Raw genomic sequence first — 24,951 nt, forward strand, 5'->3', positions numbered from 1 at the left:
GGTGCGATTGTCATTTGACTCCATTTACAGGATAACCATCGCCTACTAATAACTAATAACCATCGTTTACTAACAAAACAGCCCACAGTAGAGGTTCTAAAGGTGCAAGTTCAAGCCCATGACATTGCTAGATAGTATTCTTGCATTGGTTCAATGGCTTCCAAAGGGTTTCTTAATGCCGTATCCTTCATTAATAAAACATTTGAACACATGAAAATTATATACATTGTAAACAATTAGCAAAACAAATTTAACAGGTCAGAATGCAAAATAATTAGAAAGCAACAGCCCCTTTCCCAAACTCCCATCTTCTTTAGGCTCTTAGATGACTCTCCACAGAAAGAGGTAGATAAAGTTGTCAGGGCTCCAGGTCTCCCCGAGTACTCTGGGTCTTTGCTGACCAGAAGCCAAAGAGCAAGTGGAAGGCCCTGTGTACCATCATAGAACAGCAGCATAGATCCAAGAAAACGTGGGGAAATGGATGAACTTATGTTTGCAATGCTATGTCTGGTTCATTCTCATTCCATCAACACAGAGGCATAGGCACAGAGCCCACTCCTAACCAGATAATATTGAAAATGAATCTCGAACAATTCTTTTGATTAAACTCAAGTACCATCTAAGAATAGTGGAGATTGATTTTTTTTTAATACCCAATGAGGAATTTGCACAATATCCTTAGTAAGGGGAGAAGGAAGGGAAATACAGATCATCCTTGTGTGTGTGTGTGTGTGTGTGTGTGTGTGTGTGTGTGTGTGTGTGTGTGTAAAGTCACAGGTGAAGCTTGCTTGAGTAAAAATAATAAAAACCTCTTTTGACTTATTAGGCGGTGAGGTCCTGTTGTGTTCATGCTAGTTGACTTTCAGGCCCAAGTTTAATTGACCAGATAGAGTTCCCATAGTCTTCTGTTCTTAACTATCCTCTGTAAAAGAAATAATTTATAGACTATGTGTGAACATTGGGAATAATTTTTTGAAGTGATTCACACAATATATTGTAATATTTGTTCATTAAATCGTGGCCATTCTTATTGTACACCTGGAAGAGACATTGAGTCCCAGGCCCAGTCTAAAATGTTCATTCCATTTCCAAGTGGACTGAACAGCAACTCTAACAAAGTGTGTGAGGATGTTTTCCTCTTAGAACACAACCTCCTCCGCTAACATGATACTTAGACTCTGCAACAGTTTTGAAAGAGGAAGAAAAGTTTGATTTTTCCTCCCTTACAAATGATGAAAGCTTGATAAACTCTTGTCGTTAGGTGATACGGCTGAAAATCAAAATCAGAATTTCTGATTTCTGGCCCAGACATGTTTGTGGTCGATCACTATCAGAAACCTCAATCAGATAGTGTGTGTGTGTGTGTGTGTGTGTGTGTGTGTGTGTGTGTGTGTGTGTGACTTTTCTTCACTTAAGTCTACTTAATTCCTGTGCTCTTTCCTTGCTTCCACTCCACTCCTTTCTTCTTTACCCCTCTCCTTCCTCTCTCTCTGCCCTTCTTCACTTTTTCTCTCCCTTCTCTATCAAATTAGAGTAAACGTCACAACGGAATGAACTGAAGAAATGACAAAGTTTGCCATTACACCTTTTATCCATTAAAGTTTTGCCTCGACTGCAGTTCTGGAGCGTAATAAAGAACACACACCTATACTTCTGAATATGCTTTTACTGTCTTCCGCATTCTTGCCGTCTTCACTGTGCTGAGTAGTATTCCTCCAGAATTCCTGCTTACTAGAAACTCACCCATCACCATTTCAGAAAGGAGTCTTTGAGGACATAATTGGCTACAATAAGCTCATTCTACATTAAGGTCAACCTTAAATCTAAAGTGACTAGGGTCCTTAAACAAATATAGGACAAACATAGCCAGAGTCACATATGAGAAAGAAGTGGAGGCAGGAAGTAGAAACACTGAGACCTAAGACCAGGCATGTAAAGGTATCCAGCAGTCTGGAGGAGCCAGACATTTTCTCCTGCTGACAATAGGGGTGGTGAATATGAGCAAGTCCCTCTGAAGCCTCTGTTAGCTTCATGGTAATGGCTGTCCCTTGACCAATTAAGCCATATGGCTCAGTTCTCACTAAGAGGGCTACCACATAGAGAAGTCATGCATACAGCGATGTGAAGCCACAGGTTAGTCACTCCCAGTTGGTTTGAGTTGTATGTAAGCAACAGAATGCTTTCAGGAACTCAATCTCAATTTTCCAAACTTATAATGCCCATCTTTATAATACAAGATCAACACATGATTTGCCTATGTCTAAACTTTTTATTACTATTATCTTTTGAACTGTCAAGGATTTGACTCCGCTTTGCACATGCTAGAAAAAAAATGACCTTCCATTCAACTATCTACATGTTTTGTTTGTGAATAAATAAATAAATGAATGACGAAAAGAAAAACAGCCTCACTCTGAAGTGGGCTAGGTCATCCTGTGAGTTTTTGGAGGCAAAGCTTATTTACTTGAGTCTATAAACACAGAAGAGAAAAAACATGCTTTACTACCTAACATATTTTCTTTTCTCGCTCACCAACTTCCCACTCTAAATAAACAGCATGATTCCCAGGCACCATTCATACTAGAGTGGTATGGACATATTCCAAGCAAAATAGAACAAGAATAGTTGAGGGCAAATGCAAATTGAATTGTGCTGAACCAGCTTGCAGCCCTAGCCTGATGCTGGCCAGGGTTAGCTGTGGTAGCCCATCAGGCAGTTACATGGATCTGGAATACACTTTTGGCACCGTGCTCATTTTCATAATAAACTCCTTTTGTTTTTCTCACACAGGTCCCCCTGGTTTACTGTCTGAAAATATCACTCAAGAGAACAAGCACTTTTGCTGAGTATTGTCGCTCAGCCTTCCTTTTCATGGCTTTTCTGCAGTGTCTACAGCTTCTCAGGCAGGATCTATGTCTTTGCTAGAGTAGTTATAACATGTGTCTGGCTGCAGCGTACTCCTATAATTTTAGCAGTACAGGATGAAGGTGGGAATAGAAGCCATCCATAAATCTGGCTGGAAATATGTCTTCAGTACGTTGCCTCTTTAAAAACAAAAGTACTTTTTTTTTTTTTTATTAACTTGAGTATTTCTTATATACATTTCGAGTGTTATTCCCTTTCCCGGTTTCCGGGCAAACATCCCCCTCCCCCCTCCCCTTCCTTATGGGTGTTCCCCTCCCAACCCTCCCCCCATTGCCGCCCTCCCCCCATAGACTAGTTCACTGTGGGTTCAGTCTTAGCAGGACCCAGGGCTTCCCCTTCCACTGGTGCTCTTACTAGGATATTCATTGCTACCTATGGGGTCAGAGTCCAGGGTCAGTCCATGTATAGTCTTTAGGTAGTGGCTTAGTCCCTGGAAGCTCTGGTTGCTTGGCATTGTTGTACTTTTGGGGTCTCGAGCCCCTTCAAGCTCTTCCAGTTCTTTCTCTGATTCCTTCAATAGGGGACCTATTCTCAGTTCAGTGGTTTGCTGCTGGCATTCGCCTCTATATTTGCTGTATTCTGGCTGTGTCTCTCAGGAGCGATCTACATCCGGCTCCTGTCGGTCTGCACTTCTTTGCTTCATCCATCTTGTCTAATTGGGTGGCTGTATATGTATGGGCCACATGTGGGGCAGGCTCTGAATGGGTGTTCCTTCAGTCTCTGTAAAAACAAAAGTACTTTAAGCTGGCCACGAAGCAAGCAGAAATACCAGAAAAGTGTCTCACCCCTCTGTTTGTGACAGTTGTATTGTTTTGGAGGTAAGCCATAAGGTGTGTTCTACTTGGAGGTATATGTGACAGAGCTAAAATTAGAAATAGGAAAATTAGATATTTAAAACCAAGTAGCACCATGTTGTGTCTTCCCAGGAATGAGGTCTTTTAGCCACACTAATCTTAGAAAGACACCTCTCCTCCCTGCCAGGATGTGCTTCTAGTTTTGATCCTTGAGCAGTAGCATCTGATGGGTAGCAATTACTTGCCCCCTCGCCCCCCGCCCCGGCCTCATAGACTGCCTATGGTGTCTACAGTAGCCCGCTGAGCACCTTTGGAGCAAATGATGCAATTTTAAATAACACATTAATATTAAAAATTCCTTCAATGAGCGGATCAAGAAACCATTCAATCCTTCACAGATGTCTAAGTGTCACTTGAAACCAGTGCCACGTCCTCACATGTGGCAGGTTCTTCTGTCCCTTTAAACACAGATGAAGAGCAACACATGTGATGTTAAATGATGAGAGAACCTCACAGCACAGTGTGTGTGCGTGCAATGTGTGAAATGATAGCCACAAGAACGGTGCCCTTTGCTTTACGGTGTAATGCTGCTCTCCAGAGGCATTTCATCACTACAAACAAAGGTCCTGATTCTGGAGTCTCAATATGTCTTTTCTCCAAGAGAAATGTAGGAGGATGACTATGCTTCCTGTCCTAGATTTCCTACAATCTTCTCAATGTTACGTTCTTCATTGTTCAAGGTTCAGAAACAGTGGCTTGAACCCTGGCCTTTGGCACATCAGGCAGAATCACTCAGAATCTTCACACTAGTCCCAGGTTCTAGAGTGGAATGCAACTGGCCTATCAAAGAGCACTGACTTTCTGTCAACAGAATGTGTGTGTGTGTGTGTGTGTGTGTGTGTGTGTGTGTGTGTGTGTGTGTGTGTGTGTTGATGCAATCATTGTGAGGAAGAAAGGTAGAGGCAAAGTCTTTGAAAAGTGTAATGTTCTGTAATATTGATTCTGAGGTCCGCACATACTATCATCAGGCAGCCTTACTTTAGAAGACACACTAAGACAGGCCATATGAGACAGGCCATCAGACAGATAAGAGGCTGTCATAGGCTGGGCTTTGCAGCAGATCCCACTACCCGACATACAGAGCTGCAAGAGGCAGGGTAGGACAGAGAAGGAAATCCACATGCTCTGTAGCCCCCACCCCGATGTGTGAGAGCATGAGAAGGTTCTGCAGAGAAACTCCCTTACTTTGGACCAAAACATCCACTTCCTAATGCTTTCATGCCTATCACTAGATGGAAACTTCCCCGAAACTTGTTCAAAGGCCCTCGGTCAAGTAATAGAGGATTTTAGATTTAGTTTGGGCTTTAATCCTACAGTCAAGCAACGTCCATCAAGCAATAATTGTAAAGGCTGCAGAGAGCCACTTGGAAGAACCCTGAGCAAATTTGAGATTTGGGGGTTTATGTTGTTGTTGTTTTTGTGATATGTTATTTAGTTTTAACTTTATTTTTTTTCTATATCCAGAAGTTACGTACATGAAGGGTTACATGAATGAAGAATGACAACAATGACATCATGCTGATAACTAATATAATAAACACTCACATGTTCTCAATTTTCTGAAAGATCAGTTTTATGGAATGAATGTTTATTTCCAGGGATTAACTATGCCTTCTTTCATTATTTCTGCCATGATCTGAATATTTTTGTTGATATTATCAACATCCTTTACCCTTATTACTACTCAGTAATAATCTTACAAGTCAAAGGTTAATTTTCTGGGGGTGGGGCATTAGAGTGGAGCATGCTAATCCCAACAGGCATGATTAGGACAACTACCGCAAAGTTTGGACCATATTTGAAGCAAGCTTCGTTAAACATTGGCCAGGATGATGGACATTGAGCAGGTCCATTCCCGGGATTCTCAGAGTATGGTACCAAGTCCGAGGCGTGTAAAGGCAAAAACCACAAGGCTACCTACGTCTACCTTTGTCTAACTGGGGACGAGTGTACATCCTGACATACTTTCTGTCTACTACCTCTTACCGATGTGTGATCAAGCACATCCTGTACAGTTGGGGCTTGTTAAAAGAAGCAAAACACATGGCCTACTGTCTTATAAGAACAACAGTCTTCAGTATTCCAGGAAGTTATCTGTCCTTGGACAAGTGGGGCTTACAGGTTAGAGGCATTAAACTTAAAACATGCTTTGGCCATTACATGTATACCTTTAATCTCACCAGCCAGATCTCTGAATTTCAAGTCAGCCTGATGTACATAGCAACTTCTAAGACAGCACAGCTACAAAATAAAACTCTGTCTCTGAAAAACAAACAAACAAATACATAAACAAAACACCTTTTTTCAAGAACCTTTCTTAGCTGGACAGGGGTGCATATCCCTTTAATTCCAGCACTCAGGAGGCAGAGACATGTGCATCTCTGAGTTGGAGGCCATGGAGAGCATGGTCTTGGACAGCCATGGCTGCACAGTGAAACCCTATCTTGAAAAACAAAAGCAAACAAACAAAACAAAAGAAAAATCCTTTCTTTTTCCTGGTACTCAATAAAAAGTATGCAATCTTTGATCTTTTGCAAGAGGTCGTTTGTACTCTCATGTGTAACAGTCACACATACATTCTTTCTCTGATTTTATTAATTTTTAAGAGTTTTTGAGGGGCAGAGTGATGGCTCAATGGGTAAAGGTACTTGCGGTCAAATCTGGTGATAGGTGTTAAATATTCAGAATTCACTTGGTGGGAAGAGGAAACTGACTTTGAATGGGAAGCTGCCCTCTGAGGGCATGTGGGTCATGACATATGCACACAACCAATCAATCAATTGATCAATAAAAAGTGTTATATAATAAAAAGAGCATATGAGAGTTATGAGACAAAAAGGCTTAACGGCTGCTCATGTAGGTCATCTTTTCAACTGCAAATGCTACATTTATTCCAATAATATATTTTCTTTTCTTTGCCTCAAGAGGCCCAGAATGGTCCTTTGACTTAGAATGACATCATTCTAAAATGAAATGAATTCTTCATATGAATAGAAGAGTCAAGGGGAGAGAATGTTTTCTAGTATTAACCCGGTATTAACCAAGTAAAGAGAAGGACTAGTCAAATGACAACTAGTCTATTTGTAAGAAGCTGCATAGCTGAGTGAGAAGCTTCTCTTAGCTTAGAACTGTTTGACTTCCTTAATTTAGGGCAGGAAGAACCCTACAAATAGAAGGGCCGTGCTAGGGAAGAGGCAGTCTAATCACCTGTCTTGCCAAGAAGCCTCTACCTTGCTCCTGTCCTGTGATCAAGCAACTCTGAGAGGCTTTAGTTTGTTCGTTTGATTTTGTTTATTTTCCCCAACAGTGACATTCATAAGAAGGCAAGGCAAGACATTAGGAGGCAGCTTAATGGCCAACTATATGAAGAGCAATTCCATGTAGTTTGATGATGAGCAGAGAGGAGAGCATGTTTGCCTTGAACCAAACACTGTGGATATCAGCTTTGGGACCAATATCCTGGAACACTGTTACATTACACTTCTCATAGCATCCACTGCATTTTCGATATCAAAAAGTCAAACACTAGTTTTGATGAGTTCAGTGTGATTGAGGCATTGAATCAGATTAAGTGCCCTTTTCCCTAAGTGAACATCTTTGATTCCCCCCTCTCCTTTCTTTCATTTTCTATTAGGAGAAAATGTGCTTGGCCAAAAGGTCCCCCAGGTGCACGTTCTGTCAAAGATATACTGCAAATTGATTGCTGCTGGTCCACATAGGGTGGATGCGCAAGAGTCCCACTATCAACCCCATCTATGTGTGAACTTCTAGTTTTTCTCTCATTCCAAAGCTTCCAACCTGTTCACCTTCCTTGCCCATTCATCATGCGTTCTGGATTCCCAAAGCTGGCATGTGAGAATATCGGATCCCTCAGAGGGCACTGTGTCCTACTGACCTGTATGACCAGCATGTGTCAGCTTGTACATAAAATGCAGGGAAGTTTCATTTCATGTCTTTACTCCTAAATACCAGGCTTCTCCTGTATTTCAGATCCACTTGGCTTTCTAACTGACCAGGTCATGTGATCATTTTTTTTTTGGAAATATAGAAAAGGCAGGAAGAATCTGTGAAGGGGAATCACAAATGAACCAGACATGGGTTGTGTGAAGCCTGCCCTTTGATTCACTATGTTCTCACCCCATTTAGTCATGTAAGTCTGCTGTATTTGTGACACACAGAAAGTCGGCACGGTTTTCTGCCACTTCCAGGGTTCTATATTTAGGGATGAGTTTGAAAATGTGTGTCTGCCTTTGTTGACGTTGGCCAGGAACCTTTTCTGACTTCCCCAGAAGCAACTTTAAGAATGAGGATCTGTGATTGGAATGCCTCAATTTGGATCTCTTCTTTCCTTCTCTTTCTGAATTGACCAAGCCCCATTTAAGCCACATTTCTAGCCTCCTGACAGAAGGCAAATAGGGAGTGGAGTATTCTCAAAGGTAGCTGTCAACATTGTTGTTGTAGTTGTTGTTGCTGTTGTGGTGGTTTTGTTGGTGTGATTGTGGTTGTGGTGGTGGTGGTTGCTTTGGTGGTGGTTTGTGGTGGTGATTTTTGTGGTGGTGGTTGTGGTGGTTGTTGTGGTGGTGGTTTTGGTTGTGGTAGTTGTAGTTGTTGTGGTGGTGGTGGTTGTTGTTGTCCTTGTTCTTGTTAACACAGCAATGGGAATGAGGGTATTTATTTTTACCATCGAAACCCAGCTTGTTCTCATCAATCTATAAGAAGTCTTGTGTTTTTCTGCTCCTTGATGAATCAGAGGGCTGGCGTACATGAACCCTACATCTGTTAGAACAAAATCCTTAGCAACGGGAGGAGGAATCACAGGGTTTGTTGTTTCAAAATTAATTGAATATTGGTAGACACTAGAGACTCTTCCCAACTTCTTGCCCTTGTTTCTGATTATCCTAAAGTTTGCAAATACATTCATTGCTGTGCTCCAGGATCCCCTGCAATCGGGAACTTCCAGATACTGCATTTTTGTTTCAGGATATTTAAAAGCAACCAGGAAATCTTTGGATATACTTTTTCCCCTAATTTAAAAGGACAAAGGTCAAGGGAGCTCATGCAATCTGTCAGCCTTTCAACTGCCTTAACTATTAACAACCTGGATAGAAAAGAATTGGCTATGCCATGGCCATGAAGGAGAAGGCAAGTTGAGAACATGCACAGACCTCGCTTTCTCAAGCCAGAAAATCATGCCTGCTACCACATACCTAGCTCCTCATGGCCTGTCATACCAGAAACTATTTCTTTTTAATCTATCTGGCACACTGAACCTTGGGTTTCTTATGGATGGATGATACAGGGTATAAGGTGTCTAGATATTGTGGAAGTTGTTATGGGCATATTTTAAATTGAAAATCAGTTGTAAAACATGAATTCCTACACAGACTTGGGTCAGTGGTTTGGGAAGATAGTGACTTGATTTTTATATCTCTTCATGTGCATTAAGAGTGTATTTTTCATTCACCAAGCAATCCTCTGTGTTTTGAAAGTTCATAGAAGACCCAACCCTTAAGGAGTTTGGCTCCTTTGTAAAATTACCTAATTCCTGATACATCACCATGGAGGAAACAAAGTCTTATCAAACTATTAGTTGTTAAATTGTAAGATATGGGACCACTTCTACTGTAATTTGGAAACAATCTCTAAGATCTACTGAGTGCTCTCCACCTGCCAAGCACCATGGTAAATATGTCGCATAAAGTAACTGAATCATAGGACAGTTCTTGAATAAACACATTACCTCCCATCCCTTACTCATGCTACAGTTGAGGCGCAATGGAGTTATATGTGCTAACAGACTATACAGAAGGTAACAGCAGAGCCAGGATCCAACCCATGGCCCCTGGATGGAATCCACTGCACTCTTGGAGATACCACAATGTCAGAAGAATGATTTCTAACCTGGGTTACTGACCTCATTCTGTGATCTTGGGTGCAATCTTCATACACCTGTTTCCCTAACTTCTTCAGTAGAGTAACAGGTGCCTAATATCCACAATAAGAAATTTCTACAGTAACTGCACATGGTGGGGCAGCATAAATCCTGCACGTGCTGGGCAGCATAAATGGTCTAGGATTCTGTTTCCAACTGGGCAAAATAAAAGTCACACAAACCCTTTCAATTGACTATGTGAAGAGCTAATGTTTATCTTAGTGAAAGTGCTTATTAGGAAAACTGGTAAGGATCTTAGTCATCATTGATATGGGCAGGAGCCCAGATAGAAGAGAAATCACGAATTGTACACTGGAAAATGAATTCCTGAGTTTCTCACCAAGGGGTATACTGTCCCAGTCTTTGCCTTCCTCCTGCTTCCTTCTCTCCTGCCGAACAGCTTATGAAGCTGTTAGCTTATCAAAACTATATAAAGAAGGCTCCTGACACACAGAGGTACCCGTTTCTAAAGCAGAGAATGCAGAAAGGACAAATTAAGACTTTTTACTAATTAAGTAAAATGAGTTTTACACAAGATGGTAAAAAGGAATGAGTTACAGGACCTGAGAAGTTCTTCAAGAGTTACAGTAAGTTGACTCAGAATACAGAGGGGTAACAGACAGTATTTATTCTAAATAGAAATCCTCCTGAAGGAGAACAGGGGCCTTTGAATAGGTGACATTTCTGATGATGAAGCTGCTTTCATCAGGGACAGTTAGTTCTGAGGATGACCGAGAACTAATTCCTCAGGAGAGACAGGTTTCCTCAGACACCATGGGAAGTACACCCTGTTACACTGCACTGTGTAGGTCTAGCCCTTGCTTACAGAGGGGTGGCAACAGTGGCCGGAGCCATCACAACAGTCCTCACTTGTACTCAATTGGTTTTATCTCCCTCTGCCTCTCTTGGCTAACAGGAAGGAACACGGTGACTACAGTAACTTCCTTTAGTCCTCAGATTAAAGATCTTCAGTTACTTAGATAGCAACCAACTTTGAACAGTGAACAGTTCCATTTAATAAATGAAAAAGGGCTAAAAGGGGTCTTATGGCAACAAGTCACAGTGTCAGTATAACAGAGGCCCAAGTTTGGGCTTTCTTCTTCCTTCTCCAGAGAGAGAAGACATGCTGCACAGTTTGCTGGGACATTTTCTCTCCAAAGGCTTCCTGGATTCCTGCATTCACCTGTACCTAACCGGTGTCCTGGTCTGATGCTGTACTGTGGGCCATGTTTCAGAGACTGCTACCTTTATCTCCAACTAGTTCTCTCTCAGCCCTTTTTTCTGTTTCTCTCAGGCATACTCATAGGATCAGATGATTCATACAGCTATGCCTGAGGGGTAGAAGTGGGCATCTGTCTGCTTGCTAGATTCTTTTTCCTATCAGGACTCCGCGAACTGCTCTACAGCCAAACTCCACCAACTTGGTGTCACCTAGACACATTTGAAGCACATTCTATGTTTTATTGAAGGAACACAGAAATCTCTAATAAAAATGTTGACCAGAGAAGATTAAGCAGTTATTTACCTCTTTCCTATATTCTTAAACTATTCCCAATCTCAATTTTGATAAAAATTATTAAGGAAGACTTAGAGACCCATGATCATTTTATGCCTTTCTCCCTGTGTTGTCATAAAACGTACCCAGGAACAGAGTAGAGAACTTTGACACACTCACTGCTGTGTCTCTGACTGCTGTGTGGTCCCATTGCTGTGTGCTCCCACTGCTGTGTGCTCTCACTGCTGTGTGCTCTCAGTGCTGTGTGCACTCAGTGCTGTGTGCTCTCAGTGCTGTGTGCTCTCACTGCTGTATGCTCTCACTGCTGTGTGCTCTCAGTGCTGTGTGCTCTCACTGCTGTGTGTTCTCACTGCTGTGTGCTCTCAGTGCTGTGTGCTCTCACTAATGTGTGCTCTCACTGTTGTGTGCTCTCAGTGCTGTTTGCTCTCACTGCTGTGTGCTCTCACTGCTGTGCTCCCACTGCTGTGTGCTCCCACTGCTGTGTGCTCCCACTGCTGTGTGCTCTCAGTGCTGTGTGCTCCCACTGCTGTGTGCTCTCACTGCTGTGTGCTCTCACTGCTGTGTGCTCTCACTGCTGTGTGCTCCCACTGCTGTGTGCTCCCAGTGCTGTGTGCTCTCAGTGCTGTGTGCTCTCAGTGCTGTGTGCTCTCAGTGCTGTGTGCTCTCACTGCTGTGTGCTCTCACTGCTGTGTGCTCTCACTGCTGTGTGCTCCCACTGCTGTGTGCTCCCACTGCTGTGTGCTCTCAGTGCTGTGTGCTCTCACTGCTGTGTGCTCTCACTGCTGTGTGCTCTCAGTGCTGTGTACTCTCAGTGCTGTGCTCCTACTACTGTGTGCTCCCACTGCTGTGTGCTCCTACTGCTGTGTGCTCTCACTGCTGTGTGCTCCCACTGCTGTTTGCTCTCACTGCTGTGTGCTCTCAGAGGAATGCTATACACCTGGTACTTTCCTATGTCTTCAGTTTCCTGGACTGTACATTGCATAGAACTCATGTTATCAGTTCTGATTACCTTAACTGTACACAGTGTTTGAGAAATAAGTTTAATTTTACCCTTCCAAATTACCACACTATTCTCCTATTCCCTGGTCTTCTTACCTGGTCAAACGGGATTCCAGGGGCCACTTCTGTTTCCATGGCTTTCTAATGCTATTTTCTCACCTGAGATGTATCCAACTAACATTGATTGTACTCACTGTGTGTATGAGTGCATCCACACAGCTGCGCATATGTGTGAACAATGGACAATTTATAGGAATCTGTTCTCTCCTTCTACCTTGTAGGTCTTGAGGATTGAACACAGGTCATCAGGCTTGGCAATGCACAGCACAGTCCACTGAGCCATCTTGCCAACTCCCTCTCTCTTTCAATATCAAGTCTTTTCTTTACAAAGTCATCACCTTCTATTAATATCTTGATTTGATCTGTTCTTTCCAGCACCAATTAGCCAGTGACTATGTGATTCAACAAGTTTTCTAATTGTTCCATCTAGATAAGCCTGCATTCTGAGCTAAATGACAAATGCCACAAAATGCCATTGTTCTGCTCTCAGTGACTTTTAGGAATTGAATACATCCTTGTGTGTGTGTGTGTGTGTGTGTGTGTGTGTGTGTGTGTGTGTGTGTAATTTCTTAATTGATATATAATCAAGCATCAAATAAAACCATGAAATAACACTAAAACCTGAAAAATAAATCTTATCAGAGTTCCTGAATATTTTATAGATAACCTCATAAAGATCATTCATACCTGCAGATATTTGATTGCATTTATCAATTTTTACCTAACATTTTACACTACATTTGACATTGTTATTTCCATAGCCCATCGTATCCCTTTCCTTTCCTGAACCATTAAAACCTCCCTTGGGACAACTAATGAACCTTTTAATTCTAAAAGTCATATCCAAACAAAAGGATAAGTTCTGGAAGCCCCAATAATTGTCTCAAAAATCAATGCATTCTTGCAGTTTTTGAAATGCAAACAGGCAAAGATAATAGAAACATTTTTCACTGGTTATTCAGACCACTGATTTTATTGAAAAAAAAGTCTCTCTCTCCTTCTCACTTCCTCCCTCTCCTCCCTCCCTGCTCCTCCCCTCTGCGTGTGTGTGTGTGTGTGTGTGTGTGTGTGTGTGTATGTCTGTGTCTGTGTGTGTGTGCCTATGTCTGTGTGTGTATGTGTGTCTGTGTGTGTGTGTATGTGTGTGTGGGACTGTGTGTGTGTGCCTGTGTGTATGTTTTTGTGTATGTGTATGTATGTGTGTATGTGTGTGGGGGGTCTGTGTCTATGTGTGTGTCTGTGTGTGTGTATATGTGTGTGTATATGTGCATGTGTAGGGGGTACTGTATATTATGCTTCTTCAATGAGCTATTGATATAGAAAAGAAACTGAGCTTCCATGGAACATGTAGGCTGGAGCCTGAGAGCTAGAAACGTTTCTAGTTAGAATAATTCTCAGTGATTCAAAATGTCTCACCATGGAGGGCTTGAGGTGACCTTAACTGAAAGCTGCAGGCTGTGTTCTATGCACTGCCTTGTCACAGGTGATGATAGGAGGTGACAAGACAAAGAAAACCACACTGCACTGGAGGTTGGAAAAAAGTCACAGAGCTAGCGTAGAGAGGGAATACTATGAATTTTTGTATCATGAACCCTTAAAGGCAGAAAAGTTCAGTGTTAGTAAAGACTGAACCAGAAACGTCTGGTGAGGGTCTTAACACTGAAGTGCTTTTCCAAGCCAGGCAGCTTCTTTGCTGATCTTTCCTTCATTGCCTTCAGTGAGCTCATGGGAGCTCATAGACTTAGATGAACACTGAGGCCCTCACTCTTCATTGTCAGGTGATAAACAGTGAATTGATGTGCAGATGCTGAATCTTTTTTTTTTCTTTTTTCTTTTTTTTTTTTTCAGAGATGGGGACCGAACCCAGGGCCTTGCGCTTGCTAGGCAAGTGCTCTACCACTGAGCTAAATCCTCAACCCCGCAGATGCTGAATCTTAAGCTTACTAACCAGCAATTTGGGCATTCCTGTGATTGGTTAGTCGGGTTGACTAGTGACTCAAGCACAAGACTTGGTGAAGTTTTTCATGTTATACTTGGCCTTACTTCAAATCTTGTTTACTTCATCTTTATCCTCTCTTTCCCAGTGTACCTTACAATGTTTTCTCTAAGCAGGTGTTAATTTGACTAGTTTAAGTCTTTGGAGTTTGAGTCTTACAGTTTTTGATCTATTATACTAAAAATTAGAGAAGGGATCCAAACTGAAAAGCATTGTAAGCAGGCCTTTAATTTGTTCTTATGGCAAATTAGATTATTTCCCTAGTAATTTAATATTTAAAGTAAAAAGAATAGAAGAGAGGTGCATATATGAAATAGATTTATAACCTAATGTGGAAAGTAGAATTAGGTAGGCATATACAAGAGAGCCCTAACAACACCTACATCTAAACACACATATTATACTTAGAGCAGTGTGTATTTGTCCCTAATAGGTATGTATAATTAAATATTCAATTCCAGTGATCATAGTGTTATTATCTATCAGCCTAGAAAAACATATTGGTTGGTCTAATCTACTACATTAAAAGTTTCTAGTATGTGTACTCCCTAACTTTGACCTTGTTTGTATTTAAAACAAATAGACAAGATCTTGCTGGCATCAAAGGGAACTTCAAACCACCCTGTGAGGTGTAGACTATATGTTGCCCCCTTACATTGGGAGAGACAGAAGCTCGGAGAGATTGATCAATTTCCCACAGTCAAAATAGCTAAAGGAATAGTAGAATCAAGATTTGGTTTCTGTTAGAGAAAACAAAACAAAACAAAAAACAACAACACCAAAAGTCTACCTATTCCTTCTGTTTTATCATCTGTGCTTAAAGATAAATATTCAGACAAAACAAAAATAAAAGTACAAAGGAAACGAGACAATGAGAGGTTACAAAAGTAACTTTAGATGCCAATCTTCACTGAAGGATCACAAGAGGAAGAAAGCAGGAGTGTTTGATAGAAAAACAGTTGGGTAGGGAAATTGTCTTAAAGGTCTCAACTGATTCTCATTTCTGACAATTATAAACAGAATAAAATAAATTAAATTTTCATTATACTAAATTCATGTAGATAAATTTTAATAGTAAAATAAGGGTATGCTATTTTTCTGTTTTACAGAAAGTCTGCTATTTGTCTTAACCGTTCAGTTCACTTTGCCAAAATGGAAATCGCCCACCCCATGGCCACATTTACTTTGCCTCCTTTTACTCTCTTTTCTATAAATCACTTTTAACTCTAGCAAATTTCCATCGTTTTTCTATCTTCAGAATGAACTGAACTGATTTTCACACTTTTCAACTTCTTTTAGAATCAGAAATACACTCCAACAGCCTTAAGATGTGTTACCTGCCTTTGTGCCCATCTGGATCTCTGCATGCAGAACCTCGGTTTTAGCATTTCAAATCTTTCACAAGTTCCTGGTGATATTTCAGGAACTGTGTCATGATTCAGATATGTCCATGGCAAGTACTCTGAAGGGCAGTCCACAGACCTCCAGAAAGGTTAGTGTATTTGAAATATAAAGCTCAGAAGTTTAACCCCCAGAATGAGTGAGCCATCCCTGGGATCCAGAAAGCCTCCTTTCAGATGATGTCAAGTCTTTACTTGAGACAGATCTAAAGCTCTTTGTCAGTCTGAGCAGGAAATCTCAGGTCTCCTCCTCCCTGGATGTAATGTCCCCAGACTTAAAATGTAAGTATTAGATGCTAGGCCCTAGAACATCTGCCTTCATTCCTTGGCATATTTATGACAATGTATGGTGCAGTCCCTCACTTTGCTGCGATTACTGAACAGACAGCATGGTCGGCAATGTGAGAAGAACTAAGTGCAGCAATCCATTCTGAAGAGATACACAAGCAAAAACTCCCAAATGCTGACAGGTTTCTATGAATTCCCCCTCTCCCTTCCTTTTTAATCAATCTGTTCACTCACCTTTAGAACTAGTTGGCCTAATTTACTAATTAAAAACTATTATTACTTAGTGGATTAGAAAGCTGAAATTACTGCCTGCCTTAAACATTGTTAAAATGGTCAATGTGTTCAGAGTATTTTAGCTTTTGATGAGTCTAGTAAGCTGGGAAGATGCCATTGTCTTCTACCTCTAAGACCTTGTTTCCAGATGGATCAAGGAGAGGTGGGACACTGTCTGTGTGACATGTTTAGACTAAGAAATGAGACATAGTGTGTTCTGCTGGTGCATTATTACCAGACTTTTGGCCTATCCGTCTTTCTACTAGTAACTGCACCATTTAGAAATAATTCATTGTCTTCTTTGCATTTGTGCTTGATCCCTCTAGCTGCCTTCATTCCATAGCTCAACAGATGATTTCTAAGTTCAGCTTATTCCTGAGTTGCTAAATGAAAGGCATTTAAGGAGAAAGAATGGTATAAATTCACTGCCTACTAATGCAATTAAATAATGTAGTAACCAGATTAAATCTGGGAGGCATTGAATATTCATTTTCTGGCATTGGTTCGTTTTTGTCTTTTATTTGGTAGGCCTTCTTATACTTGGCTAAGTGAAGTCTGTTTAAAGTCACTGAGTGTGTCGGTGTTCCTTCAGCCACAGTGTTTTCTTTCTAACTGTCATTCTACCTAGATGTGTCAATATATCGTTTCTCATCATCTTTAGCTGGAATACATTGCCAGCACAGTTGTTTACATGTTAAGGCACATTTGTTAATTCTGACATCTTTGGTCTATGAGCTCAAGCACCTGTGGAGAACCTGAGATTGAAGATGCTAAGTAAATGAATAAATAAGTAAAGTTTTGCCCTTGTTCTATTGGAACTCATATTTATTAAGGAAGGCAAGATGTGAAGCCATATAAAGAGAATTTGGAAAACTCCTCCCCACAAGATGCACAAGAGAACAGAAGCAACTTGTCAAGGTTTGAGTACATTATTACTCATAAAATGGCATCGTGTGGGTCAATGTCCATACGATGAGTCAAGAGGTAGATCCCCCCACAGAAGCAGCTCATCTGCCTAACTGATGTAGCAGAACTGGACGAGCCAAGAGAAGATAGGTGAACAAACACCATGCTTGATATGGGCTCCTGTGCAGTCAACACACTCAATGACTGCTGAAGAATGCAGGTAATCCCCACAATTGTTTTAGCAATCTGTTCCAAACTATGGTCATGAAAGATTTGGTGCTCCTGGAAGATTCTATGAGGCTTCTCTTCTCATTCCCTAAAGGCATTGTTCAAGGCAACTCTAACCTGTAGCCCACAGGCAACACATGCTTGAAGTGACCAAGAAGAACAGAAGGTGGCCCAACACAAACTTATTTAAGACAGAAGAAGAACAATTTTTGCAGCTTGCTAACATGGCTTTTGAGCATGAACGTTGCATGGCAGTGCCTAGTATTGTGATGTTACAAGGTTGGACATAGTTGTAACCCTATGATCAAGAAGGATGACCCACGATGTGTCAGCATTCCAGGAACTCATCCACAGGGACACTGTTCTGCCCTCAATTCTCATTCTTCATGACAAATACCAAACACACAAAAAAGGCATTTAACTTGTTAGCCTTGTTTCCCATCTTGTGGGAAAGTAGAACTCTCACAAACAGCTTACAGTCTGGCTGTATGATTGGGCTCCACTGCACACTTCCTCCAACTATAGGAACACAAAGCAAAGCGAGTACAATGTCTAGAAAGTAAGTGCTTTAGCTGATGTCTCCATTTAGGGAACCCCAGAGTCAGGGTACAATTTTTTTCCTTCAAATTGTAAGCCCAGTAGGTCACTGACAAGCAGATCCTAGCCATCTCTTGCCTGCAAATGTTAACATTACCTAATATTAAGGAGGATGTAAACACCAATTAAAATCTAGATCTGACTCAAATCTGGGCTATCTTCCAGATCCATATTGTTAAATATGATTTTATATGGTTAAATTAAAAAGAGTTGACAGAATAAACGCAAGAAGTCCCAGAAGAGATCTTATTCCTTTCTAAGTCTTCTCAAAATGTTAATTGAAAAAGTATTATTGCAAACTAGTTGGTGTGCTTGATGCACACAGTACACAGTTTTGGAACAATAGAGAGAGCACAGATGAGGAATTGGCCAACAGCCCTTAGGCCAAATGTAACCTATAGGATATGTTTGAAAGTAAAGCTTTATTAAAGTACAAACACTCTGATTTGCATTATATCATGGGGAAATTGCAGAGTGCTGCAGTAGTTACATGAGTCTAACTAACAAAGTTTAAAATATTTGCTACTTAGTGCTCTATATTTAAACTTTGCTGATCCTTGGTAGAATGATAATCTAAACAAAAGATTTGCAATGACCCAAATCTAAAGACATGTATTTGGTAACAAAACTTGAACTGACCTAAAATCTTTTAGTAGTAATGATATAAATTTACTCGAATTGATATGAGGTTATATATAGGTTTTATTAATTCCACTGGAAATATTTATGCAATTTATTACAGAAATGGTACTATATGCCATTTCAAGGAACTATCCCAGAGAGATGACCAAATATTTTACATTCATTTTACTCTCTCTACAATCTAAAATATCTTTAATTCTAAAACCTACCATCTTCCAAAGTGAGATTTAGTGAACAAGTTGTTGTCAAACTCTAAACATGTTTGACACTGAACAACCAAGTTTGCTAACTGGGAGTGGGAAGGCTAAGTGGATAAGTGCCTGTCTCATCATGACTTAAATGTGTTTTCTAGTAGTGGCCCTTGGATGATTTGAATAATGTAGATATTAGGTCAAGGCATGTGAGAAAAGTATAAAATGATAAACAGAAATACTACTGATATTTTACAAAGAGCTGGTAAAAGTATTTGGATGATCATAGACATTTGGAATAATGCCTCAGCTATAAAATATAAAGGAACAGCTCTTATTATAAGCAATATTGCTTATTTAAACAGATATATTTTTAAGAATTATAATTATATAATATAAGACAACAAAGTTTTCCCTTAAGGAACTCAATCAATCTTGGAGAATATATAGCTTAAAGCATCAGTTTTGTAAAATAAACTGTAGTTGTTTTCCAGATGTGAATCCTGGGAAGTTCTTAGGGTTGATTTCAAGGATCATAGCCTTAACATGGGCATCTATATTCATGTGCACCATCCTCATCACCTCTAAGTTAGAAAGCTAAGCTAGCAGCATGGTGACGGTGCTTTATAGCAGGTATAAGAATTGGGCATAAAAATATAATATATCTGAATGAGTGCACGATACTTTGAGGACCTTGTCCCAAATGCTGGAATTAAGAAGTTCAAGTCATCATCAAGTGTCTTCCTTGAGTAACCAAAGTAAAGGAGTTAGCATTAAATTCCAGTTGTTGGTATCCATATGTGCATTTGTCTGACGATCTATGGAGAGAAGAATTTGGATTGCTTCAAGAGCCATGATGATTTTGGCCAGTGGATCAACCATACTGTAATTTGGCACAACTAGCAGACATAACACCATTCCACAAGGCTTTAATTTGCTATTATATTCATAGTCTTTCCACAGTATTTCAAGTCTCAATTAATGAGAAATACAGACATGTTTTAAAGTACTAAAGCTTCCCCTTCAGTATTCGTTTAATGCCATATTGAAGTCAGCTGCTCTCTCAGTGAGTAACACTTAGAACATAGAAAGGCTGTAAAGTCAGGGCTGTCTTCACAATTTGAGATGCAGGTATTAGCATGTAGCTATGTTCATCACTTAACGTTGATGGACAGGCTGCTGGCTGATGATCAGCTAAGGTAAATGTATGCAAATATGGTTGCAAGCTCTCAACTAAAAGCACTGGGACACAATTACACCTAAGTGATAGTCAGTACACTGAGAGCTCAGACCTTATTTATAAACTGTTCTTCAGGTATGGAGGAAGACAGATCATCTCAGGGCTGAGACCTAGAGAGTCTGATATTATTCATATTATTAGATAGCGTAATTATAAGAGAACTTAGAAGAGTGCTCACAGAAGAATATTATATATCAAAAGGACATATGTCTACTTAAAGCGCCCTCCATGGTCCAAATATGAGATGATTTAGATATGAAAATAATGATAGTTACAGGTTCATATTCACTGTACACTAAAGTGAGAATATGGGAGTACACACTGAAAAAATGAATAAATAAGTATATTGCGAGGGACAGAAAATGGACTCTAAACGTGAGAGTTCTGATTTATAAATAGAGAAGGAAGGATTGGAGTTTTAAACTAACCTTAATAAAACTGGGCATGGTGGCACCAAACTGATCTCCAAAATCAGAAGGCTTAAGCAAGAGAATCTCATCTTTGAGGTCAACCTAAGATACACATACACCCACACACCCACACCCACACACACACACACACACACACACACACACACACACACACACGCAGAGAGAGAGAGAGAGAGCTCTGTGTCAGTGAGTCTATCTATCTCTCTGTCTGTCTGTCTATCTATCTATCTATCTATCTATCATCTATCTATCAAATGAATCCTCCCTAAAATGATTGTATATATAAATGAATACTAAACTTTTAGGTGACACTCTAATGACAAGCAGGGTGTTGGTTCAATGAATCTTATAAAAGACAATTAATATTGAAGTAAGGATGTGATTCCACACTGAGGAAGCAAGGCAGATAATGTCTCAGCAAGTGGTCAGAATGAATAGCAGCATTCTGGTACAAGTCAATACCACATGCCCCGGTATGACACAGTCTTCCCCAGGGATTTCCCAATAGGAATCTTCAGAATCTAATTAAAAAGAAACATCAGAAAACTCAAACTGAGGAGCACTTTAGGAACATCAGGGCAGTTCTCTAGAGAAAATGCCATAGTCATGAAAAACAACAAAAGAAAATTGAATATATGTTTAGATGAAAGAAAATTCAAAAGAGGTACCAAATCAATACTGGGTCATTTAACATAAGAATATTTTAGTTTTGCATATGTGTAAAGGATAGCCATGAAGCGATTGATAACATTTTATTAAAATCTAAGGACTATCTAATAGCACTATGTTGAAGACAGTCTCCTAATTTTGAATAATATTATCATGCATTTGGGGAAATAATAGAACAAACACTATTATATTCATTTCTGATCTGGTTGCTGTGACAAATTGCCTGACAAAGGCATCTTTTTTTTTTTTTTTTTTTTTTTGGAGCTGGGGACCGAACTCAGGGCCTTGCGCTTGCTAGGCGAGCGCTCTACCACTGAGCTAAATCCCCAACCCCTCTGACAAAGGCATCTTAAAGGAGGGTTTAGTTTAGCTTATAGCTCCTGAGGAGGAAGCCCATCATGGCAGGCATGACATGCAGCACAAGCCAAAAGCAGGTCCCAGGAAATCCAAAGTCATGATGCAGAGACGATGGATACCCAGGGCCCAGGAGCAGAAGGCCACTGTAGAACATCCACGGTCCTGAAGCAGAGATGATCAATATTTGTGCTCAGCTGGCTTTCTCCTTTTAATCATTGTTGGACTCTAGGCTATGGAATGGTACAGACTGGCCTTAAGCTGGGTCTTCCTACATCAATGGACCTAATCTAAATGACCCCTTAGAGACATCTGTAGAGATATGTTTCAGGAGGACAGTATTACAGAAATCCATAACCTGCCAAAATGTAGGGAAACCAGTGAACATGGGGTTCCCACATACAAGTGATACATTTTTGTAAATGTAAAACAAACTCCCAACACTTAGACTTAACAAGGCTTAGAGAATGTTGTGGAATAGGGACAAGACAATTATAAGATCTGGAAGACTGGACCCATGTTTCTAGATAGTGTCTTCTACCCATGAGTGGTACACTATACCCAGGAAATCTCAATAACACGACTGTATTAAAAAGACCTTCATATAGCCTTGTTGGGCATCAATGGGAGGAAAAGACCTTGGTTCTGTCAAGGCTCAATGCTCTAGTTTAGGGGAATGTCAGGGCAGGGAGGTATGATAGAGTGGATGGGTGGGTGAGGGAGGACCCTCAAAGAAGTAGGGAGGGTGGGGTTGGATAGTGGATCTCTGCAGGGGAAACCGGGAAATGATATAACATTTAAAATGTAAATAAAAATTGCAATTTAAAAAAAGGCCATCATAATGTCCACTCCACTTGACATGCTAACATAGTGGAGGAGTTTCATAAGGTCCCACCCATAGATGAGAAGTAACAGAAGATTAATGGCTGCTGAGAAAGAGATTGTATATGTTTTTTTTTTCTGCAGGGATGAACTTCCTGACAGCTTATTCAATCCTAAGCAGTCAAATGTATGTTGTACAAGCCACATTAAATAAACTCACTGTGCTGTATACTTGTAACAATAATAATTAAAGAAGTAGGGGTCATGAATTTGAGAGAGAGTAAGAGATATGGGAGTAAGTGGTTGGGGGAAGGATGGCTGGAAATGATATAAATAGGATATGCATACATAAATTCTAAGAGAAATAAATAAAACAATAACCATAACAAAAAACAAATACACAGCTCAGGGCCAGCCCAGCCCAAAATAGTTCCAAATGGCTAACAGAAAATGTTTTCCCTGACTGTTAAACAAGATGGTAAATTAAACCAAGTTGCCAGGTTTTTATTTTATATTTCTTAAGAAAATAAAGAAAAACTCCAGTGTTGAAGAATACATAGTTAAATAGACTTTCTTTTTTGCTAGATTTTTTTCTGAGTAAATTTCTGTCAGTAATTTGGAGAGAAACTTTCTAACAGTAAAATAATGCTAAGAGGTTTATCATTAGATCAGTTTTATATCACTAAGGTACGCAATGGGCCCTTTGTATTTGTCAAATGTGCATCTAAAAACTTGAAAAAATTAATTGCATTATTTTATATAAGGAAAACAATATTAAGTTGCTATATAATATGGTGTCTATGTTAGTTACCAAGGGTGATTTTGAATTGTTTTGGGGGATTCACTCCGTAGTTTCTAATCTATATGATTGGCATAATTTTCACTTTCATTGCAAAAGTAGAATTGCTGGTCTTTGCAGGTTATTTTTATTCAAATCATTATCCTTCTTAAGGTGGCCTCCTAGCTGGGCAAAGTATATTTTCTGGGCAGGAATGTTCTTGCATTTCTATTGGTAATTATATCTCAGAAGTAAGACACCTGATTTCCAAGATAATCTCATAAATAAACTAGTTATAAATAAATAGTGTATTGACCACGAGGCACATATGCTGAGGATACAGACCGTCTCCATGATGGTCTCCATACTCTGGTAGCCTACAATGCTAGGCTACCATGCTATGCTCGTGAACTTGCTTACTGAAGAGCTTGGTGGAATGAAGCACTCAGAGCTTTTCCATGTGCTGACTGGAATATGTGAGCCACATTTGTGGACACCCACAGTAAGTGGATGCTTAAAGACCTGTCATGGGCATAGTTAGTGAAAGTATGGGATATGTTTCGAGGTTCACTTGAACGTGTTCCTGATCTATTTTGTTTTCATTTGGAATCTCTCCATTCTGCATGCAGAAGTTTGCATGCCGTGGTGAATGCTCTGATTTTCCAGCAGAGTCTAATGAGTTTTATTTTATTATTTTGCCGTCATTTTTTTTGCTTTAGCAACAGCAACCATACAGTGTCATGTATTGGAATCTTTTAATAGCGTACAGTTGGTAGAAAAGAATTTGCTGAAAAGCCTATTCTCAAGAGGTATAGATTAATATAATGATTTTGACCTTATTGTTTCTCCAGGTATCATGAAACAATTAACTCAAACGTTAAGTGAGCTGTGTATTTGGGGGCAATGATGCAGTGTAAATGTGATTGTGTTGAACTCTCTCCAAAAAGGTGTCAGCCCTACAAGCTGCCTTTCAGGATTGTCTGATGTCATGATGATGCCTCTTCAGAAGACAGCATTTGTGAGACTCTCAGGCTCTCACCAGAACTAAGCTAGAAGGAGGGTAATGGTTACACATTGTTCTGTGAGGAGGAGCTGTATTCAGGGTGCTCTTTACTGTATCACCTGGAGTCTGGCTACTCTCATCGAACCTTTCCAATGACACTGGTACCAATACCTTCAGCTTGCAGGGCTCACAGATCTTCCTCCTGTCTGCACAAAGGTTTGAGTAGCTCCTACCTTACAAATTAAAACTAGATATGAGATTTCCTCTACCTCCAGCCTCCTTTGATTTTGTTTAGACCTAAACTTCTGGGTAAGAAAATGGATTATACCTCTTACCTGCCATTCCCTTCCCAAGCTGGACATATTGCTTCAGGTTTTTGCCTTGAAGGGCCCGTTTACTCTAATTAAACAGACTTCCTTTGTTTCTAGCATACATATTTTCCTTCCCAAATTTTAATTTTGTAAGGCTTACCTTAAATGATCTATCTCTTTCTTTGCCAAATGGCATTTGTGGAGTGATAAAATGATGAACAAAGAAGAGAGCGCTCCTTAATGTTTCAGTTTCCAGGGGTTTTCTCTCCCACTCTTCCTATTTTTCAGTTCTGCTGGAGGGCAAACCACTCAAGAACACGCCTTTCCCTGTTTTTGCCTGGCATGTGTGCATCTGCACAAGCCTACAGGAGTTCACTTCCTGCTGATGCAATGGTCTGATGAACAGGCAATGGCACCAGGTCCCAGGTATTCTACAATACCGAGAAAGTAGACAAGTCCTCCATTTGGATGCTAAAGTTGGGTGGGAGCAGAAGTAGCTGTTTCTCTCTCCCAGAAAATGATGTATTCTTCCAAAA

The sequence above is a fragment of the Rattus norvegicus genome, chromosome 14 (assembly GCF_021556685.1).
Source record: "Rattus norvegicus strain SHRSP/BbbUtx chromosome 14, alternate assembly SHRSP_T2T, whole genome shotgun sequence".
Classification (NCBI taxonomy): domain Eukaryota; kingdom Metazoa; phylum Chordata; class Mammalia; order Rodentia; family Muridae; genus Rattus; species Rattus norvegicus.